This window comes from Schistocerca piceifrons, chromosome 4 (genome assembly GCF_021461385.2).
Source record: "Schistocerca piceifrons isolate TAMUIC-IGC-003096 chromosome 4, iqSchPice1.1, whole genome shotgun sequence".
NCBI lineage: Eukaryota > Metazoa > Arthropoda > Insecta > Orthoptera > Acrididae > Schistocerca > Schistocerca piceifrons.
The window spans coordinates 137292915-137315645 of record NC_060141.1 but is presented as its reverse complement, the minus strand read 5'-3'; positions in this window follow the sequence as shown (position 1 = coordinate 137315645).

The window sequence follows — 22731 nt, the reverse complement described above, 5'->3', positions numbered from 1 at the left end:
GTTGGGTATTTTAAGGATTAAGGATTGGTATTAGGACTAGGAGCCGCGGTTCTAGGAGCTACAGTCTGGAACCGCGCGACCGCTACGGTAGCAGGCTCGAATCCTGCCTCGGGCATGGATGTGTGTGATGTCCTTAGGTTAGTTAGGTTTAAGTAGTTCTAAGTTCTAGGGGACCGATGACCGTAGAAGTTAGGTCCCATAGTGCTCAGAGCCATTTGAATTTAGGACTAGGAGATTTTGGGATTTTCCTCTCGGCTTAGTCGTCGAAGATAGTCATAGGGCGCTTGTGCTTATTGCGGGACATGTCATACCGACCTAGCGAATGGATGAGGTTATTTCCGGATCTGGAAGAGCTCTCATAGAAAGCCTTTGCCAGATCTTGGAGTCTTTCTTTGAGGAGGGGGATTCAGCAGCGGCGTGCAAGTCGCCTGTTGGAAAGCCATGGGGTAGATGCAGAGCCCTCCTGAGGGCCTGTTCTGCAGCCTCTGGAGCTTATCCAGGCGCTGCTTCGCCGCATACCCACAGGCAGGACACGCATATTCCATTATTGGACGCATGAGTGGTTGGTATAAAAACATGGCTCTAAGCACTATAGGTGTGGTCATCAGTCCCCTAGACTTAGAACTACTTAAACCTAATTAACCTAAGGACAACACACACATCCATGCCCGAGGCAGGATTCTAGCCTGCGACCGTAGCAGCAGCGTGGTTCCGGATTGAAGCGCCTAGAACTGCTCGGCCACAGTGGCCGGCAGTGATTGGTATACATTCACCCATATCGAGCAGGAGAGGGAGCTGGTTGTGTTGAGGATTGGGTAGAGGAAGAACATTCTGGCACAGACCTTTCTGTGAACCTCGTGTATGTGGTGCTACCACGTTAGTCTCGAGTCCAAGGTTACGCTGCTTCCAGGTCTTGGCCTACTTTTCTTGGGGAGAGCAGAGCCTGGCTCTGCGGCAGCCGTGATGCTCGAAAAGGCAGGCGCCGCGGCCGGCAGCAACAAGAGAACGCGCCTCGTGTCGTCGGCGGAATGAGACCGCCGCGACCCCAAGGCACCATCCAAGTTAGACATTCCGGTTCGAAGAGAAGACAGGACAATTCCGCTATCATGCGACGCCACGCAAAACTGTTCAAGTGCCGTTTTGCTACGCTGCGAGACCTCGATGCTAATGTCCGTCAATGTTTTCATAAAAACAAAGCCGGTAAACACTCCTGGTTTTACTCCCGTGCAGGTGGGGGCCAACGGCTGAACGTGAGAGAGTAGCGGAACCGATGCTCCACGCTTGACTGCCACTTAGGGAGCGGTCTGTCTGTCTTTCTATCTCACTTTTTACTTTCTCCTCCTTGGGGAAGTGTATGGAGGAGTTTATAGCCTATTGGCCTTCACTTCAGCAAGATAATACCTGGCTACACACGGTGAGACTTTCTATTGCTTGTCTTCGTGCTGGGTAAACCCTACCTTGTGCTACCAAGGCCGCTGGACCTCTTCCAAAGTGAGAACTGCGTTTTGCTTGCAGTGCAACGTCTTCGCTTTGAGGGCTTGCCTACCCATGGCCCACAGGCATTTCTCTTCTGGAGACTAGAACCTCTTGCAGACAGTCCGTTGATTCACCGATTGTCGCAGGCGCCACCAGGGGCGCTACGACACCTTTTCCACACTACATCACGGTATACCGCACAGTGTAGCTAAAAGTACGTCAATCCGTCAGCCACTCAGGAAAGACATCCCTACTGAATTGATATCACAACAGTGTGCTTTGTTTCTGTTACTCTTATGTGATCATGGACGATCTTTTAGTTGTTAGACGAGCCAAACTTTATTGTGGTCGTAAGTACCTATGGGACCAAACTACTGAGGTCATCGATCCCTAGGCTTACACACTACCTAATCTAACGTAAACTATCTTATGCTAAGGACAACACACACACCCATGTCCGAGGGAGGACTCGAACCTCCGTGGGGTGGAGCCGTGCGAACCGTTTCAAGGCGCTTCTAGACGACGCGACTACCCCGTATGGCAACTTTATTGTGAACTTGTGCTGTGAATGAAAGTACTGCCTGGGAATCATCATTCACTGAAGAGGGCATCACCCACTTCTACGGGTTTCTACATAACCTCATTCAGAGCGGTGTGTTGCAGTGGCTGTGTACCATCGCACATAAATGAGTAAACCCTACCACTCTACAGGGTGCGACAGAAATATTGCAACAAACTTCTAGGGTAAGCGGGGCACATCATAAGGATTGAGAAATACATAGCAACCCGTGGTTGCAAACATCGTCGTACACCGCTAGGTGCTGCTGTACACGTGAGTATTTAAGGGGAAGTGAGGAAACCATCATTCGAGCGCATACGAAGGACATGAAACAGTATACGAACGGTGAGCTTCCAGACATGCGCTTGATGTGTGGAAAAGGTGGTTGCAATGATCATGATCTGTCCTGCTTTGCCCCATGTCCTGTTAAGAGTCGTGGACGTCCAGCCACTTAGCGCCTAGATGTAGTTTCACTGTGTTTCTACCTATTTTTCTGTAGATGTTCACCACGGTAGCACGTGATCATTCGACCAGCTCCGCCGTATTCGAGAGAGCCGTTCGTAGCCTCTGCGTAGTAATAATCTTTCTTTTGTAAATGTGCTTTTCTCAGTGTATTTCCATTTTGCAGCCCATGTCTTTGCTAGGGTGATCCCCCGTTCCTGTCTGTTCCGCTTACATACGTTTGTTACAGCGTCACGTGCCATCAACGCCAACATGCTGCATACGTCGTCGCGGTGGCCAGTTGTCATAATGATTTAGCTTATCTGTGTACACTAGTTAGTCAGAACATTATGACCACCTGCTTACTATCGATGCAAGCCAGTCCAGGCAATAGCAGCATCACACAGGACCGCTAGACAGACGCACAGTGCGTGTAGCATGAGTGATCATGCTGCCGTGTGTAGAATGGGGAAGGCGCGCGGAGTTTGATGGAAGGCAGATTGTGATGTCTGAGAGACTCGATATGAGCATCTCGGAAACTACACGACTTGTCGGGTATTCTAGGAATGCTGTGGTTAGGCACTTCAACACATGGAAAAATAACGGTGAAAACACGTCGAGACGTCGTGCGGTTGGGCGGCCACCCCTCATTACAGGTGTCTGATGTAGACTGGGCAAACTGGTAAAACAGGACAGGTGGTGAACTGTGGCGCAACTAACATCAGACTTAACGCTACGCAGAGCGAGTCTGTGTCTCAACCAGTGGCGTAGCGTGGTTGTAAAGGTTGGGGAGACTCTTTAGTTATTATAGGGAGACAAAATAATACAACAAACAATAATTTAAACAAATGAAACAAAATGTATCAAATAAAACAACAACAACAACTACTACTACCACTACCACGACAACTAATAATAATAATTATAATAATAATAATAATAACTAACTTGTGCAAGAAACGATGACAAATTTGTAGAAATCCAGCACAAGAGAAGAATCATTTATGTTTTCTTGTACGTAAGTGCAATGCGCCTCCCTTTTCTTTCCACGAATAGGTCTATAACTCGGTCTACAAAGATCTGATCACTGGACAGCTCTCCAGGTAATGTCTTTTCTATTGCTAACGCGTTCAAACACGACAGCCGGATGTTGGACATTGAATTCCTTAAATAATTCTTCACTCGTTTATGAGTACTCATGCTTCGTTCACGCAGGGACTTCGTTGTTTCTTCATAAACAGAGTCTAAATCGTTGTTGACAATATACTTTTGGAGGATTCCTGGAGATAAGCGTTTTTTCTCATCAGCGTATATGTTACACAGTTCATTTTCAAGTTGTTCTTGTTTGAAAAAAGGGTACTGTTCTAATAATTGAAGCAGTTTCAACTTTGGGAGTTCTTTTTGATAGTTCGGGAAACATTTTCGTTCAAAAGTTCAACAAACTGAATTTGGGGAAAGTCTTGAAACCTTCTTTCCATCAGAACAATTTGAAAATCCAGTATCTCGTAAGTTAGTACCCCGAGAGATGTCATTTGGCTGTCACAGAATGATAAGTTGCCATTCAAGCACAAGCTGCATTTAATTCATACGTCAACGAATGTTTCCGTTCTTAATTGTCGTAAGTTTCTCAAAACAGTTCTTATTTCGTCGTGGCAAGCAGTTATACTGACAGATTTTGACTGAGGAACACTAAAGAGAAGATCAACATAAACAAAGCACTCTCGGTAGAAGCAAAGCAAGCAGACAAACCTAGGATCAGCCATCCGTCGTTTCATTTCCACAGCACATCTCAAAGATTCCAGGTCCCACTGAGAGTCAGTATCATAAAATATACAATTAAAAACACTATATAGCCCTGAGAAAAGACTATATGTTGTTGAAACTGCCCTGGAACGAAAGTTTCAGTTAGCATTGCTTGCATATGGCAGTTTAAATTCTTTCTCAGTTAGCAGTACAGTTCGCTTTGATGATTTGCTGAAAAACGAATGAAATGTAGTAAGATCACTTACAAACATGCGTACTTGTCGTATGATTTTGGAAGCATGTAACAGAACCAAATTCAGTTGGTGTGCGTAACAATGAATAAACAGCGCATAGGGCCACAACTGCTTCACCGGTTGTTATAGTCCTCTTTCTCTGCCTGCAACTACTGAAGCGCCATCATATGTTTGATTAACCACTTTTCCTTCCACATTCCATTCTTCCAATACTGCATGAATAATGTTTGACAAACCTTCAGCAGTTTTATCTCCAGAAACATCGTAAAATCCAACGAATCTTTCCTCAACTTTGTCTGCGATATAGTACCTGAATATTATACTCATTTGACTCTTGCATGATACGTCTAATGTTCCATCAACCTGAATCGAAATGCAATTGCAGTTCTGAATTTCAGATTTTATTTTCTCATTAACTGCCAGAGTTATCATTTCTATTACATCATTCTGTATATCTGGAGAAGTTCCTTTAAAGGTTGACGACGATGACAGATGGTCTCGGATTAACTGCTCTCCTTGAGCTAGTAAATCCAACAATTCCAGATAGTTACCTTCGTTGCTGGAGTGTTCGTTTTCTCGATGGCCGCGAAAGGCTAGTTCTTGTTTACAAAGAAATACAATTGCCTGAGTAAGACGAGCCAATACTCTCCTGCTGGATGCAACTTGTTTGTTGTATTTTATTGCTGTCAGACGAGCGGCTTCAGAAAGGGAGTGCTCAATTCTACTTTTGCCCAGTATCTGAAACGATGTTTTGTTCTGCAGGTGACGTTTTGATATCTGATGATTTTGTGCTTTCCTATCAAAGTTCTTTATTGTACAAATGCCCTCATTGCATCATTCCTTTTCACCACCAAACAGAAGACATATATAACAATATAATTTGTTATTAACTGCATTCGCAACCAGCCAAGCATACTTTTCGTAGCAGGCTGTCTGAAAAGTGCGTTTTTGTTTGTCTTCACTTAAAACTACACTGAGTATAGGAGTAGGTCGTTTGTCCTTCAATTCAAAAAAGTGTTATTAATAAAAATTCTGTAAGGTGTTCATTTGCTGGCTCACTCATGTTGGCGACACAACGAAAATATGCACTAAAATCACACAAGAATGACTATGAACACAAACCGCGCGACTGTTCACTTCCGTGTTAACAGCCAGCATAGAAGCGGCAGAGACTAGTCTCGATACCTGCTAGCAAGTGCAGCGCTCCGGCCTTCGTAGAAGAGGGAAGTGGAGGGGAGCCGAGAATGCCACTAACGCTCAGGCGCACACAGCCAGGTAAGGGTAGGGAGGCAGAGACTGAGAGCAGTCCAGTCTCAAGCAGGCAGATACACCAATACTCAGTACGAATACAGGGGAGACTAAGTCTCAAAGTCTCCCCTCACGCTGCGCCACTGGTCTCAACACACAGTGCACCGAACGCTCTTAACAATTGGCCTCCGCAGCCGGCGACCAACGCAGGTGCCAATGTTAACACCTCGACACTGGCAACTAGGATTGACACGAGCACACGGCCATGGGCACTAGATGTTGATCCAGTGGCAGTGCGCTGCACGGTCCGGTGATTTCCGATACAATCTCCAGTATGCCGATGGGAGGGCGCGAATTTTTCGTTTCCAGGGGAAAGGCTCCTTGACACCTGTACTGCGGGATGGAGACAAGCTGGTGGCGGCTCCATTATTCTCTGGGGAACATGGCTCCAGTGGAGCTCGTGCAAGGCACCATGATGGCCAAGAAGTATCATACACTGGTTGCAGACCACTTACAACCCTTCATGGCGATTTCGTTTCCCGACAGCAGTGGCATTTTTCAGCAAGATAATATGCCATGTCACAAGGCCAGAAGTGTTATGGAGTGGTTCGAAGAACACAATGGCGCGTTTCAATTGATGTGCTGCCCTCCACCCTCCCTCCAACTCGCCAGACGTGAACTCAATCGAACACATCAGGGATGAGATTGAACGTGCCGTCAGAGCTCATCCACCCCCTCACCCCTGCCCTCTTCCGGCCCCGCATCCCAGAATTTCCGGGAACTGGGTGGCTTCTGTGTAAAGATGTCGTGTCAACTTCCTCCAGTGACCTACCAAGGCCTCATTGCATCCAACGACGAGTTATTCGTGCCAAAGGTTAAGATACCGGCTATTATGTAGGTGATCGTAATGTTGTGGCTGATTGGTAAATATAGGAGAGACCGTAGTTAATATTATGACCAAATAAATGAATATAATAAAGCTAGGTACATATCCCTAACACATCGCTGACGCTTTACGTCACGCAGTAGCGTAGTGCATCATATCTGTGCAGGGACGCCTCGCCTCTCGTGAGATGAAGGCAGATAATGTTAAATTACGATGCCAGTAATAAGATGTTAGTAATTAGATCAAACAGTTATAAAATAAATTTTTGGATGATTTAGAGAATGAGAAGTTGTCAGTATTAATAATTCAGTACCATTCCCAGCTTCCCGCCATGTTTATTTGCCATGAGTAAAAGCTTGACTTAACGGACTAGATGTGCGCCATTGAACGCCACTGGCAGCTTTTATCCATTGTGTGAGATAGTAAGAAACAAAATCAAAGTTGTTTATAGTAAATTAAATTCTGAATTACTGCACTGTGTGTGTGTGTGTGGGGGGGGGGGGGGGGGGCATATTTGGACTTGTGACAGAATACAAATTTAACGTTGCATCTGAACAGAGGATACTGCATAAACGCACCTCTTAGAATTTAATATTATGGAGTAGGATACATTAAATGCAAAACCCAGATCATATATCTAGGGGGTTCCCCTTGGATACGCATGAGTAGTACTGAAAAGTAGCCTGAGTTCACTAATCGGAGCCCATGGTATAGGGATAAGCAGCGGAAGCTTCTCCGAAACATTTTTCAGTAAGTTTTACAGGACTACTCACAGCCAAACGGTGATGCTACACACCTGTCTTGTAGCGTCTGCCGCTGGAATTGCATCTCCTTGACGCTTTCGTGCTTACTAAATGAACCTGAGACGAACCACACTGCCCTTCTTTGGATCTTCTATACTTACCAATCCTATCTGGTACATATTGCGGCTGACGAGCAAATTCTAGTATTGGTCGAACAAGGTTCTTGTAAGGTACCTCTTTTGTAGGTACACTACACTTCCTCAGGATTCTTCCAACGCGTATTACCTGATATTTAACCTATATGACTGCTTATAGTGGTCGTTCTTTAATGGTATGATCATATGATTGAAGAACGGACAGCCTCCTCTTTTTACAAAGCTCAAATACTTGCCGACTCAAGGAGTCTAATTTCTTGCGATGAGTTCTTAAAACACTAACGAGACTTAGTTGCCGCTTGGTGCCCATACGCGGTAATGTACTGAAAAATCAACCTTTTAAGACTTTCCATCCGTTTTTAACATTAACGCCAAAATTTTAGTTCATGTCCTGTTCGCTTTGCACCTTGCACTGAATCGTTCTATCATTTTGAATTCACATATGTTGACTCACACAATCAACGCTTTTCGTTTAAAACCGATCGGCTTCTACGATAAATTTCACTTAGCTTCTACTTGGGGAAAAACGTGCACCGTGAAAACTGGATATTTAACTAACAGCCGACTTGCGGCAACTCTCATGTGAAGACTGATGCTCAATTCTTTCTGTGCTCTTCGTTATCCACTCCAAGAGTAGTCTACGCTGTTGGAGGTACAGCCGCTATTAAGCCTCGGATGTCTTCATCGAAACACGAAGTGAGCTGCTAGTGATGCAGGATTCCCAATTGTGGAGCAGAGGCTTACCAGTTCCGACATTTGTTTCCCAACGAATAAAACTTCCCAAAAATGTTGGTCTAATGTAGATAATAGTGGACATATTGTGGAACAATACCTACGAGTTCTCCTGGACAATAACTCCAAACGATCATTTAATACATTTCTTGAGACACGTCACAAGGATATATTTTTGCAGGGTAATAGCCAAGCGAACTTTATTTAAAAGTATTGATAACCACAACAAAATGGTAGAAGCTGTGCCGTTGTTTATCTTTGCGTATGGAGAGTCTGTCACGTTCGTTGCGTGTGGGGGTGGGGGGGGGGAGGAGAGGACAGAGTAGCTTGAGTCATGAAAGAGTGCGGAGTTGTTTGTTCGGCGCTCCCGCAGAAGATGGCGTATGCACCTATGCTCGCGCCAATGTAGACGCGCCTGATTCGTTAACCTGCGAGTGCTGAGAGCCCAGTAGTGATGGATAGGTGGAGGAAGCTGCGATTCTAACTGTTGCCTGTCTCATAATTAGCCGTGGCTCTGGAGACGACTCGTGGTTCTCATCCAGCAGCAGCATCACCAGTGGCGTCTCTGCATTGTCGTTGGACGCGTTCTTCGTCGTCCGCACAACTATAGCACCGTAAGACTGTTAACTGACAGATATAGTACTGTAGAGGCTTTATCCAGTTGAATTTCTTTCACAAGGTATGGCTAACCTGCAATAGTTAAAACTTGTAGGGCACCTGTGTTGTCAATGTCCACAGACATTATTACTATGCAGGGTCCCTTTCCTTTCCATGCAATCATCGAGTGCCATAAGAATATGAAAATTGATCAACTATTTACTGCCACTTTTGTATGTTTGCTAGTGAATAGTTTCAGTCTCAATTTTCTGCCTAGTTACTGTTCATTCTTGTATTGCTTACAGATTTGCAATTGTAAGTATTAACTTCATTCACTTAAAGTGACGTAAAATTTCACTGGCAAAGCAAATAACTAAAGACACAGCAGAAATTAAGAGTGCAAATTTCATTTATTCTGTATTTAGCTTAGCGAGTGGCTTCTGCTGGCTTAGTACGTATTTTATGGTTGTTATTTTAAAAGTAAAATCAGTTGCCTGTTTTCTCAAAGTAAATTCAATTTAATCTTTCAATAATCAAAAGTAAATTGCTTGCCTGTTTCTAAATTATGCATTACGCTACACTGAGGTTCCTGAAAGTAATTTTTTTTTTCCATAACAAAGTTTTAGTTTCATTTATTTAACCAGTAACTCCATTTAACTTTACTTTCAAAATTTAGTATTTCAGAATAAGTAACCGCAAACTTAGTGCTTTGAGAAACATCTATTTCCTGGTGAACTATTGCGCTGTGGAAAGTGTGACAACCTTCTGTTGCCACACCAAGTGATTATTTGCTCAAATTTGTTTGTCATTACATTTCTTAAGATTCTGAAGATGCATCGTCCCAGAGCGCTGGCGACTTTTTAATTATCCCCATTTTAGCTAATCAATGGTTTCTTTGTATTATCAGCAATTTTTGGAGTAAAGATTAAGTGGTACCCTTTTCGCCCATGTGTGGTTCGTGCGCGATTGCAGTATATTCCACCCATTTCAAAATTATCATCAGTATTTAGTTTAAATTTATAATGGATTGTTCCTTCAGAAGAGTCTGTTGCACACCTTCCTCCAACTAATCGGTGCTATTTTCCTTCGGCAACGATAGCCTTACTCACTGTAAGATTTTATTAGGCATATGCGATCACGGTCAGTTACATTGCAAATCCAGTAGGCCGGTTAGGAAGGGGATGGTTACTTGTTGCGACACTAATGACCGGACAATATCAATTTGGTATTGTTCTGGGCACGAATTTTGCATTGTGCAGATTCCTAGCGAATTAAACCCTTCCGCTACGAATAAAGACGCTCAGGTACAGTAGCAGTAAGTGGTGGAAATAGGCCACAAAAGTTCTAAATTTACATTAATCAGTAAAACAGGCAGCATGATGGGCACAAATGAAACTGATAATTTAATTTTACTTAACGGGGAACAATCGGCAGGACAAAGGGGAACGCTCTCAGTGGAACCCATTGTTGAGAAACCGCCGGCTAGCATCACAAACGCTAACTCTGAAACAAAGGAACAGAGGAAAATGGAACTCCTGGCATTGACAGATGCTATGAAATTCGGAAAAAAATGAAATCGAATCCACTGACGGTGGATACTAGGAAACGATTAATCAAGAACCAGAGTTGGAGTAATAGCTGGAAATATAACGGATTTGTTGAGTATGTTGATCAGTGCAATTAATGCTCTGTTCGAATCAATTACTGCAAAAATTAATGTTCAGGCCAAATCAATTAATGCTCAATCCAAAGCAATCAAGATTGTGAACAGTAATATTTGAGTTGTTAACACGAAAGTGGACGAAATTAGGAAGGAAACAATTCTAATAAAACCGAAATCAGTGATCTTCCCATAAGCAGGACATGGCAGAGGTACAGTCAAAAATAGGAAGCATAAATAGTCGATTTGAGATGAAAGTAGAGCATTCAAGAGAAACGCAAAAAGACGGCAGGGAAAAGATTACGAATTTGCACACTTTAGTATCAGACATGCATACTAGAGTGCAGAAACAGCTGACTAAATGTGATGAGAAAAAGAGGGAAGTGAAAACCTTAGCGATGACAACATGGCAAGTAGTTACTACAGTAACCGAACTAGAAAGGAGATTAGACGTAAAGCTGCACCATGTCTCGTGCCATGTACATAATACTGAAATCTTAGCGAAGGAGGAGCGTTTCGATCCCCCCAAAAAACAGGGTGGATCGCACACTACCGACTTCATTAAAAATTGCGGAAGGGTATTGCTTGAATCATGGATGTATAAGAGAAAAATTAACGCTGCAATCGACATGCTACCGGGTGAGGGTAAGCAATGGGGCGTAAATACCGATATTGTGAACTTGAGCTTTCAAGAATTTAAGAATACGTTCTTGAAAGAATATTGGTCAGAGCAAAAGGAGGAGAGTGGATGGCGCGCTTTCGTAGTGTCAGATCATTACGATGCGAATTCTCGCGGCTCGATGAAAGAATTTTGTGAAAATTGGATACGCAAATTAGAATATTTGCGTGATCGACGGATTGCATAGGAGACTGTCTGGGATTAATGGAGGAACCTTCTGCATGATTCCAAGAGGTACATAGGCAGTAGTTACACAACAATTACTACATTCTTAGAAAAGTTCGAAGATAGCAACAATTGGCGGAATAATCGCGAAAATTTTAAGAGTCGTGGTAATAACAACAATTACCATGACAGCAACAACTACAGTAACAATAACCATGGTAATTCTGGTAACCACGACCATGGTAATAATAACTCACACCACTATAACAATAAGTCAGAATGAAAATTGCATTTATTCCATACCAATTCGTGTCAATATACACTACTGGCCATTAAAATTACTACACCAAGACGAAAAGCAGATGATAAACGGGTATTCGTTGGACAATATATTATACTAGAACTGACATGTGATTACATTTTCGCGCAATTTGGGTGCATAGATCCTGAGAAATCAGTACCCAGAACAATCACCTCTGACCGTAATAACTGCCTTGATACGCCTGGGCATTGAGTCAAGAGAGCTTGGTTGGCGTGTAGACGTACAGCTGCCCATGCAGCTTCAAGACGATACCACTTTTCATCAAGAGTAGTGACTGGCGCACTGTGACGAGCCAGTTGCTTGGCCACCATTGACCAGACGTTTCCAGTTGGTGAAAGATCTGGAGAATATGCTGGCCAGGGCAGCAGTCGAACATTTTCTGTATCCAGAAAGGCCTGTGGAGGACATGCAACATGCGGTCGTGCATTATCCTGCTGAAATGGAGGGTTTCGCAGGGATCGAATGAAGGGTAAAGCCACGGGTCGTAAGACGTATGTAATGTAACGTCCACTGTTCAAAGTGCCGTCAATGCGAACAAGAGGTGACCGAGACCTGTAACCAATTGCATCCCCATACCATCACGCTGGGTGATACGCCAGTATGGCGATGACGAATACACGCTTCCAATTTGCGCTCACCGCGATGTCGCCAAACACGGATGCGATCATCATGATGCTGTAAACAGAACCTGGATTCATCCGAAAAAATGACGTTTTGCCATTCGTGCACCCAGGTTCGTCGTTGAGTACACCATCGCTGGCGCTCCTGTCTGTGATGCAGCGTCAAGGGTAACCGCAGCCATAGTCTCCGAGCTGATAGTCCATGCTGCTGCAAACGACGTCGAACTACTCGTGCAGATGGTTGTTGTATTGCAAACGTTCCCATATGCTGACTCAGGGATCGAGATGTGGCTGCACCATCCGTTACAGCCATGCGGATAAGATGTCGGTCATCTCGACTGCTAGCGATACGAGGCCGTTGGGATCCAGCACGGCGTTCCGTATTACCCTCCTGAACCCACCAATTCCATATTCTACTAACAGTCATTGGATCTCCACCAACGCGTGCAGCAATGTCCGATTTGATAAACCACAATCGCAATAGGCTACAATCCGACCTTTATCAAAGTCGGAAACGTGATGGTACGCGTTTCTCCTCCTTACAAGAGGCATCACAACAGCGTTTCACCAGGCAACGCCGGTCAACTGCTGTTTGTGTATGAGAAATCAGTTGGAAACTTTCCTCATGTCAGCACGTTGTAGGTGTCGGCACCGGCGCCAACGTTGTGTGAATGCTCTGAAAAGCTAATCATTTGCATATCACAGCATCTTATTCCTGTCGGTTAAATTTCGCGTATGTAGCACGTCATCTTCGTGGTGTAGCAGTTTTAATGGCCAGTAGTGTATGAAAGTATGTTTCCGAAAAGAGGTATTGTGGAAATTCGTCAAAAAAGATGTAAGCTGTGGTTGACTAAGGGTTTAATCCCATTCGTCATGTAAGTGGAAGAGGGAAATAAGTCTGATGAAACATGATGCAACATTACTTTAGTTCTTAAAAAAATAATGTAATATTTTAAGGAAAGCCATTAAGACGTCCATGTCACAGGGTTCAATTCAGGGTCCACTCCTGTTACTTATTTATGCAGATGCCTTTCACTTAACGTTCAACAAGTTAAATCTGTGCTTTTTGGGTGATAATGGTGTTATAGTTACTCCCATTTGATAGAAAGCAAGAAAGAGATTATTAATGATGCTGTTCAGAGAATTATTAAGAGTGTCTCTAAAAATACACTTTCCTAAATTTTGAGAAAACACACTGTGTTCAGCTCCGTACAACAGCTAGAGTGAAACAAACAATTGATATACTGCATGAACAGGAGTCAGGTAATTGGGTAGAATGCTGCAAATTTTTGAGTGTACATATTGACGAAAATTTTAACTGGAAGATATGTGTTGCTGAGATCCTTAAACGATTATGTTCAGCTGCTTTTTTTCTTGTATGATCACTAGTTTTGGAAAGAAACGAACCAATCTCCTGACAAATTTTGCATATATCCAATAAATAACGACTTATGGAATAATGTTCTGTGGTAAGTCATCACTTAGAAAGGAAGTACTGATTGCACAAAAGCGAGTACTAAGGATAGTATGCTATTTTCACCTGCGCTCGTGGTGCAGGTATCGCTTCAAGGCATTATGAATTTTAATGGTATCATCGGCGTTCATATATTCGCTAATAAAATTCGTCATAAATAATCCATGACAGTGAGAAGAATAGTGATGTCTATAACGATAGTGAAAGAGGAAAACTGTCCTGTGTCATCTATTATTAAAGCTGTCAGTGGCTTGGAAAGTAGTTCATTACGCAGCAACACAAATTTTTGATCATTTTTACCAATACCATAAAGTGTCTGACAAACAGAAAAGTGAATTTCAAACCTAATCTAAATTCTTTTCCCACAGTAGCCTTTTGAGTGCAGTTGCATGAGTAAGACTAAAAAAGTGTTCGTTAATGTTAAAACCAAACATGTTCGCATATCCTGCAAATTCTTTCGTTGTGCATCGTTTCAACAATAAAATAATCGTTCGAATGATCTACGGAACAAGTAAGAAACTTAATATCAAAGAGATGATACTTGGTCTTGCAAGTATTTCCTGTAATACATCTGTTCTGATGCAGACATACTGCTCGAAATTAATGTGAGCACTATTACTCATACTGAGTTGTGTTCACTGTTTGCTGTTTTAAATGGCTCTGAGCACTATGGGACTTAACATCTGAGGCCATCAGTCCTCTAGAACTTAGAACTACTTAAACCTATCTAACCTAAGGACATCACACACATCCATGCCCGAGGCAGGATTCGAACCTGCGACTGTAGCAGTCTCGCAGTTCCGGACTGAAGCGCCTAGAACCGCACGGCCACCGGGGCCGGCCTGTTTGCTGTATGTGGGATCTCTCCTACATATCACATGCAGGTAATTAACTGAATTACGCTACTCATTTAATTTTGAATCAGTTTATCAGTAATACTAATATTTTAAACACGTCGTTTGAAGTTTTATTGGATAGTAGCAGTCCTTTCTTTTATTTTTAATCGAATATTGTGGGAGGAAAGAGAACCAACTTTCATGTTGCACGTATTTCTGCTCAATCTGCATGGTTCGTGCATTTGTACTGTCACTACGCACGCAAAAATTACATTCCCGCTGCAATTTACATGAGTGTATTTTCACGGAATGACATTTGAAGGAAGATTGTGTGCAGCGATTGGCAATGGCGAAGCGCGAAAAAAGTTGCTTTATTTCATATCTGAGAGCTGCGAAGTTCAAAGTTCGAATATAACTGGCAGTGCCCTTATCGGTACCTATTGTATAGCTAAATAATGCTGACGAAATGTAACTTAATTAATAACTCTTTGGTTTCATGTTCAATAAGCTCTCTTACAGCGCACAATTACATTCAATAAAGCGGGCAATATGGAGTACGTATAGTGTGACCTCAAATGTCACAAGAATTCCAATGACAGGCGCAATTAAACATGAAACTCTATGAAATAGCAAGATTAACGGAAGAAGAGAGAGATACACCTTATGAGGGGAGAAAGAATCTCCTTCGTTGTTACACTATGATATTTCGCTTTTGCCATTACTGTTGCTAAAGTAATGCGATGGATGTAGAAATCCACTTCTTTGGTTTCGTAAATGCAGCATGCACAAAATGAGGGGAAGTTTTTCAAGAGCAGTGCCGGCCGGAGTAGCCGAGAGGTTCTAGGAGCTTCAGTCTGGAACCGCGAGACCGCTACGGTCGCAGGTTCGAATCCTTCCTTGGGTATGGATGTCTGTGATTACATTAGGTTAGTTAGGTTTACGTAGTTTTAAGTTCTAGGGGACTGATGACCTCAGATGTTAAGTCCCATAGTGCTCAGAGCCATTTAAAACAGCAGTGGGGCAGAAACTAGGAAACCTTTCTATTTTGTAGATAGGTAGAACTGGTATACCAGACAGAAAGAGTTCCACGTTATATTTACGATGGGATAGGTTCTTTAGTACCAAGACAGAGTTTTATGCTGTTATAGCTCCAGGAAGATGACACAGCGAATTGCAGGCTCTATGCTTGTTCAGTCGTATCTTAAAAGTACACTCTCTCATCAAAGTATCTCGATACAGCAAAGTAAAAAAGGAGGAGGGGAGTATCGCGTTGTCAGCAGAGAAAGACTAACAGCAGAATTGGTCCGCAGGAGAGCGCAGTAGCTTCAGACGAGTACTAGTCATTGGATGTTACCTTAGTGAGAGATCCATTGGGGACACTTCAATCCCTTCTACAGCTCACCAAGTCGGCTGTTGGTGATGCGATTTTAAACACGCAAAGTGACAACCACAGTTCAACAAAGACGAGTTCAACCTTATGCATTGGCGGACCGTCGAGTATTGCGGAGAGTCGTCGCAAAAATACGTATGAAAATAGTGAAAGGAATAACTAGTGTATTCTAAAGTATTACGCAGTCCAGCTAGCACAATGACTATATGTAGAAACTTAAAAAGAATGGGGTACGATGGTAGAACAGCTCCCTGTAACTCACTCATTTCCTGTTGAATTTTCCTTTCCTTTCTTCCCCTCTCCGTCTTCAGTTCACTCGTTTATTTAGTGAGAGCTAAGCAACGCTTGATTGGGGTCAGGAGCGACGCCACTGGACACTTAGATGACTGGAACGAGTGATATGGAGTGAACAATCACCTTATAGCATGTGTAAGGGTTTGGGTTTGGCGAATTTCTGGAGATCGTTATCCGCCATCATGATTATCGACAGCAATGAAGTGCGGAGGAGGTTGGTTATATTATGTGGTTCCTTTCGTGGCTTGGGTGTGGTCCCTTCATTGAGCTGAAGAAAGGGCTAAATGTGGCAGGATATGAACGCATTTGACAACACTGAGTACTGCCCACAGTGGAGGAACAGTTCGGAGATGACGCTTGTATCAGTGCGACAGTGCTTCCTGTCATAAGCCAGTATTTTTGAGGCTTTGATTTGTGGAACCTAACATTCCTGAAATGGACATACCTTCCAGAATTCCGACCTGAACCTTGTGAAACACATCTCGGTTGAGTTAAAATGTCGGCTACGCACTCAGTGTTCAACAGTGTTACCTTTATAGATTAGGCTCTTGAGGGAGAATACCATTGCTCCACATGTAAGTAGGCTGTTCAGGTTTTTATATTGGTAACGGCACGTAGCGCTCTGTATGAAAATCACTGGCTGTGCTGTGTGCAGTCTGTGGCTGGTTTGCATTGTTGTTGGCTATTGTTGTGTTGGGAAGTTGGCTGTTAACAGCGTGTGCCGTTGCGCAGTTGGAGGTGAGCCGCCAGCAGTGGTGAATGTGGGGAGTGAGATGGCGGAGTTTTGAGAGCGGATGATCTGGACAGAGACAGTAAATTTGTAAGACTGGATATCAGGAACTGATATATATATATATATTATTACTTTTGAACACTATAAAGGTAAATAGATTGTTTGTTCTCTATCAAAATCTTTGATTTGCTGACTATGCCTATCAGTAGTTAGTGCCTTCAGTAGTTTGAATCTTTTATTTAACTGGCAGTAGTGGCGCTCGCTGTATTGCAGTAGCTTGAGTAACGAAGATTTTTGTGAGGTAAGTGATTTGTGAATGGTTAATGTTAGTTAATGTTAGTCAGGGCCATTCTTTTGTAGGGATTATTGAAAGTCAGATTCCGTTGCGCTAAAAATATTGTGTCAGTTTAAGCACAGTCATGTATAATTTTCCACGTTTCACACAGACATTCGAAAACCTCACTGAATGTGCCTCAGCAGAGTTCAAGTTCAAGCTGCCATAAAGGCTAACACTGGGCAGACCCCATATTATTGTCCACTGATAGGTGTACGGGTACTAGAGGTCTGCAAACATGGTTCGCTCGAACTCGCTCAAGCCAACCGCGCTCGGACTTGGCTTGCCCGACTGTGAATGGTCGAAGCGGGCAGTCTGCTGTAAACCGAGGAGCCGTCGGGAGGTCAGCGCTTGCCACACTGCTGTTGCGACCGTTTTAGTAGCAAGTTCTATGTCTCTTCAGGCTGGTGTCTCTTCTGACATACACCCACCAGGTAAAGGAACCACACTCAGATCAATCTAGTTACGACGTAGACGTATATCCCTACGTGGTAATGTCTAGCCGCGACGTCATTGTGATAAGCAACAGAAAATTTGGAAACTGTTTGGCATTTCAAAGGGACATTATGTAACTATCAACTTTTAATGACAGTAATGAAAAACCACATTGTTGTTATTTACAACACGATACCTACATTGATTCAAATGTACATATAAAAATTGGCAGCCTAAAAATTAAGTATATAACATTGTGACGACTCATGGAAAGACATTCCTAAAATCGTTGTAATATATGTGAAAAAAAGAAACAATTATCTGTATTACTATTATTATTATTATTATTTAATTTCTGTATGAACGGTTGTCGATTATGTAGACTCTGTAAAAAAGGAATAATCTTTTTTTATTTTGTATGTTTGTACAACAGTTATGGATCTATATTTTGCAAATAACGTCTGTGGTCGGCGAGTGTAGAAATCGAAACAGCCAATGATAATTAAAAAAGATAACAAAGATGCATATTAAATTGCCTATAAATAGTGGAAGTTAAAAGATTACTCTCGGTGTCTTCTTGTAGCCGTCAAAGTTGTAAGAGCTTGTAACGCTCGATTGAATGTTTGGTTAGCTTTCTTTTGTTCCTTGTTCGAGTAAGACGCCATTGGAGGCTGAAGAATGTAAAAGGTGTGGACTTCAAATTTATGTTGATTTTTGAATATAGAGATTGTTAAAAATACTTGTAATAATTTATTCCTAGCTTGCCAGTATTTCATTCCACATTTTTAGGTGTTTTCAGCATATTTAGAATTTTTCATGACGCAGAGCTGAGCAGCGATCGCAAGAGCCGCTGCCGCGGCAAATTCAAATTAAATTGAATGAAAGCAGTTTTCCTGCAATTAAGCGGGCAGGTAACAGTACATTAAAATTATTTCTTTCAGCTTCCAGGAGACCTCAGAGGTGAATGCTGGATTTTATTTTGTGATTTTCAGGTGGACAAGGGCAACTGATATTACAATATTAGTGATGTAAATAATTTAAGTAAATCAGTGCAATAAAATTTTACTTGTGTGATATCGAAGACTGTTGTGATGAAACCTGTTCTGGCTAACAATACAAAAACCAAATTTCAAATGTGTGTGAGATCTCATGGGATTTAACTGCTAAGGCCATCAGTCCCTGAGCTTACACACTACTTAACCTAAAGTATCCTAAAGACAAACACACACACCCATGCCCGAGGGAGGACTCGAACCTCCGCCGGGACCAGCTGCACAGTCCATGACTGCAGCACCTAGACCGCTTGGCTATTCCCGCGCGGCAAACCAAATTTCATTTTTAGTTTCATGCTCTCGTGTTAGTCGTGGCAATCAATAGTGTTGATATATTAAAAGTCCACTGCAGCTTCTACATTTAGCGAACACAGCATGCTGTAACTTCTGTACGTATAATAAGAGTAATTTTCTGTGCATTTCAGAGATGAAAGTAGCGAAGGACATGTTTAATTTTATAATTAGTTACAGTAGTGATACCGTGTTACATTTCTAACAAGCCAGATCAGGGTTACATAAAAATAGTTTGCAAATTAAAGATTATACGTGCACAGCAGGAAATCTTTTAGTCTTGCGCGAATCCTCACGTAATAGATCAAGGTGCACAAAGTTAAAATGTTTTCAACTGAAGAAACTGATAGCGAGAATCGCATTTTATCTGTTGTGCTTGCAACAATAAGCAATATACAGTTCATTAAAATATAATGCCATATAAACTGCATATAAAGTCAAAAGCGCGGTGGGGAGTACGCGACAACATTAACAGTCAGTTTTGTCCGTCCGAGATAAGGTAGCATGCCACACTGAAATTTCGTTCACTACTCAGATTTGAAGCTGGAACTCAAAGTATTTTTCTCGTTAAATTAGGTATCGTGGGAAAGAGGCTACCGTTACGTTGTCACCTCTCAAGCCGATCATCGTCGTCGCCACGATCCATTCGGTTTGGATAAAGGTCAACATCATCGGTAGACTGTGTATGGCATGGCCCACAGTCTAGTCACTACGAAAACAGAGACTTCAGTTTTCTGCTGAGTGAGTCCGACATACATCTAACGGCCCTAATAAATATTTACAGGTATCGGAAAAACAGAGCAAAATTATAACGTGGTTCTAGTCTATCAGGAACTGACGTTTCATCCATATTTGACTGGCAGGATCTAACGTCTCATCACTACACAGAAATGTTACTGTTCTGTGCACCGGCTGAATCTCGGCTTTCTGCTCTGTGAGACGGAGACAGTGCTCTTCCAGTGCTCGTAGTAACTACAGTTGCTAGGCAACAATACGACGGCTGTATTGTAGTGCTAAAATACCGTTGTTACCGAAACTGGCGTTTTGCAATTAAGTGCATTATTCATTTGTTGGATACGCAGCGTGTGTTAAATGTGAAAACTGGGTCTACAGTAATCTAAACGTGCCTCTGCAACGTCGGGCCTTGTTTTACAGTGATTTTTCAGTTTGTGCACCCCTAACAAAATAAACTGAATTGTTGTAAACTTCTCGCCTTCCGGCACTCCAATTGCATCTCTGCATGGCTCTCAAGCCACAACTTACGTTTGCAGTAAGTTTCTCAGAAATGTCTCTGGCTAGACTTTATGGTACTGCCTAACTACAGACTGTAGCATTCTAAACAAGCTGTTTCACCTATTCTCGTTTCTTACTTCAAGGTTGTCTCTGTCGAATTTACGTCACCAGTTTTCCCCATGAAACTGACCGTCCCTTTCGCACCGTATGTCGTGGAATAAATCACTGCAGCCTCATTTACCAAATAATTGTCATCGAAAGTGTGGTCCAGGACCGTTTTCAAAACATGTGTAATGCACGTATAATACCGAAAGGCGGCACTAGCTTGCATTTACAGCGTGACAATTACTGAACTGTACGAAAAAAGAACATAAATTAGTTGCAAAATACGGTGTGCACGCACTTTATTCAACATGTAAAGATCACTACAGATATTCGGTTGGCGATGATGTGGCGCAGAGGGATAGCGTAATTCTGTTTAACCAGCTGAAGCGTCGGAACCTCGATGCTGTCGATGGCCTCCTGAATGCCTGATTTCAGCTCATAAATGGTTTTGGGGTTATTGCTGCACACCTTGACTTTAATATAACCCCACAAAAATGAGTTGGTCCAAGACCATGCCAGTGGCCTCTGGGTAACCCAGAATGCGGACCTCAAAGTGCTCTTCCAGGACATCAAACACTCTCTTGCTTCGATGGGGTCGAGCTCAGTCTTGCATGAACCACAGCTTGTCGAAATTGGGGTCACTTTGAATATTGGGGATGAAATCGTCTTCCAAAACCTTCACATACTGTTCGGTAATCACCATGCCATCAAAAAACGAATATCGCACCGATTATTCCGTGACTGGACATTGCACACCATGCAGTCACCCTTTGATGGAGAAGAGACTTCTCGATAGCGAAATGTTGATTCTCAGTCCCTCCCCCCCCCCCCCCTAAGAGCCAATTTTGCTTACTGTCGAACCCATCCAAATAAAAGTTGGCGTCCTCGCTAAACAAAACCATAATGGGCACTCTAATTCCCATCATGCCCCGCGGCCAACCGTGCAGTTTGAACATCCTAATGTAAACCGTTCAGTCCTTGTGACGATTTTATTTCCTATAGTACAATAATTATCACTCTTTGTTGTCGCCTCGGTCGGTGAGAAATGAAAATTTGCTAACATGCTGGAGATTTACTCATAGCTACTTGAATAATGTTTCCTGAATGTAGTTCTCAATAAATTCTCCTGCTCTTTTTCTTCTCAGAGTAGATAGTTGTCATCAGTATCATTTTTCACAGTGTCTAATCTTGATAAACAAAGTGCGCAGCAGTAGATATGTTGCACATTTTGCTACAAGTATCGGTCATATGTCCGCTGCACATCCTTATGCATTCACTTCAGTGGCTTGGGCAATGCTGGGCCTTGTATTCTCCCATATATCATCGCTTGTCTTCCACTGTTTCGTTATGTCGTCATAAGATGAAGCAAAATGTTGGAGACGGATACATGTACCAATTCTGAACAGACGTTCACAAGCTCCTGGCACAAAGAGCGAAATCCTACACCTAATACTGACGTAAATGGATGACGATCTCTGGTACCCATTTCTACCCACCTTTTTAATCACTGTAGCTTTCAAAGAGACTGGTAATGCTTCAGAACTTACACTTTGTCGTGTTCTGCAGACATGTGCCTTCTGATGTATGATACTGGACCCGTAAGGAGAACAGAGCACTTACTACACAATACATGTAGTGGACTTCCTTATCAGTCACTAGAGAAAATCTCACTCAGGCGTTGTTAAGACCATCGTCTGTCTTTCGCACTCACTGTATATTCTTCCGAATCGAGCTTCGCTTTCGCACCGTCCACCTTTGTTCACGAGGCCTTGATCCTAGAGCGGGCGATTGCGCAGTGCTCTTGTAACGAAAGTATACGGTCGGGCATTTCGAGGGTGATACGCTCGAACGAGCTTCAACAAAGTCGAGTGAAGCTGCCAAGCGGCTGTACCGACATCTGCCGGATTTACGTGGAACCAATTACACCGAGCAATTCGAGCGAGCACAAACATTGCAGACCTCTAACGGGTACTTTTTTCTGATCAGGTATTGGATGTAAGGCAATCATGTGCTCAAATAGGTTAATGTGGAAGCCGCATCGCTGCACAAACATTATGAGGTTCACAGGTTCTTGAATGTCGGTAAATGTAAGGCAGTGTGCCTAAATATGAAAAGAAAAGAGAATGTATATAGTTATAGCTTTGTTACTGCTAAAATACGGGATCAAATGTAGCGAACACTTCAGATTTGCTGCAGGGAAAGCGAGTAGGTGACTTAACAAACGTGTCGGTAGGATTCTGGGAAAAGTAGCCCCCTGAAAGACTTTAGTGCAAT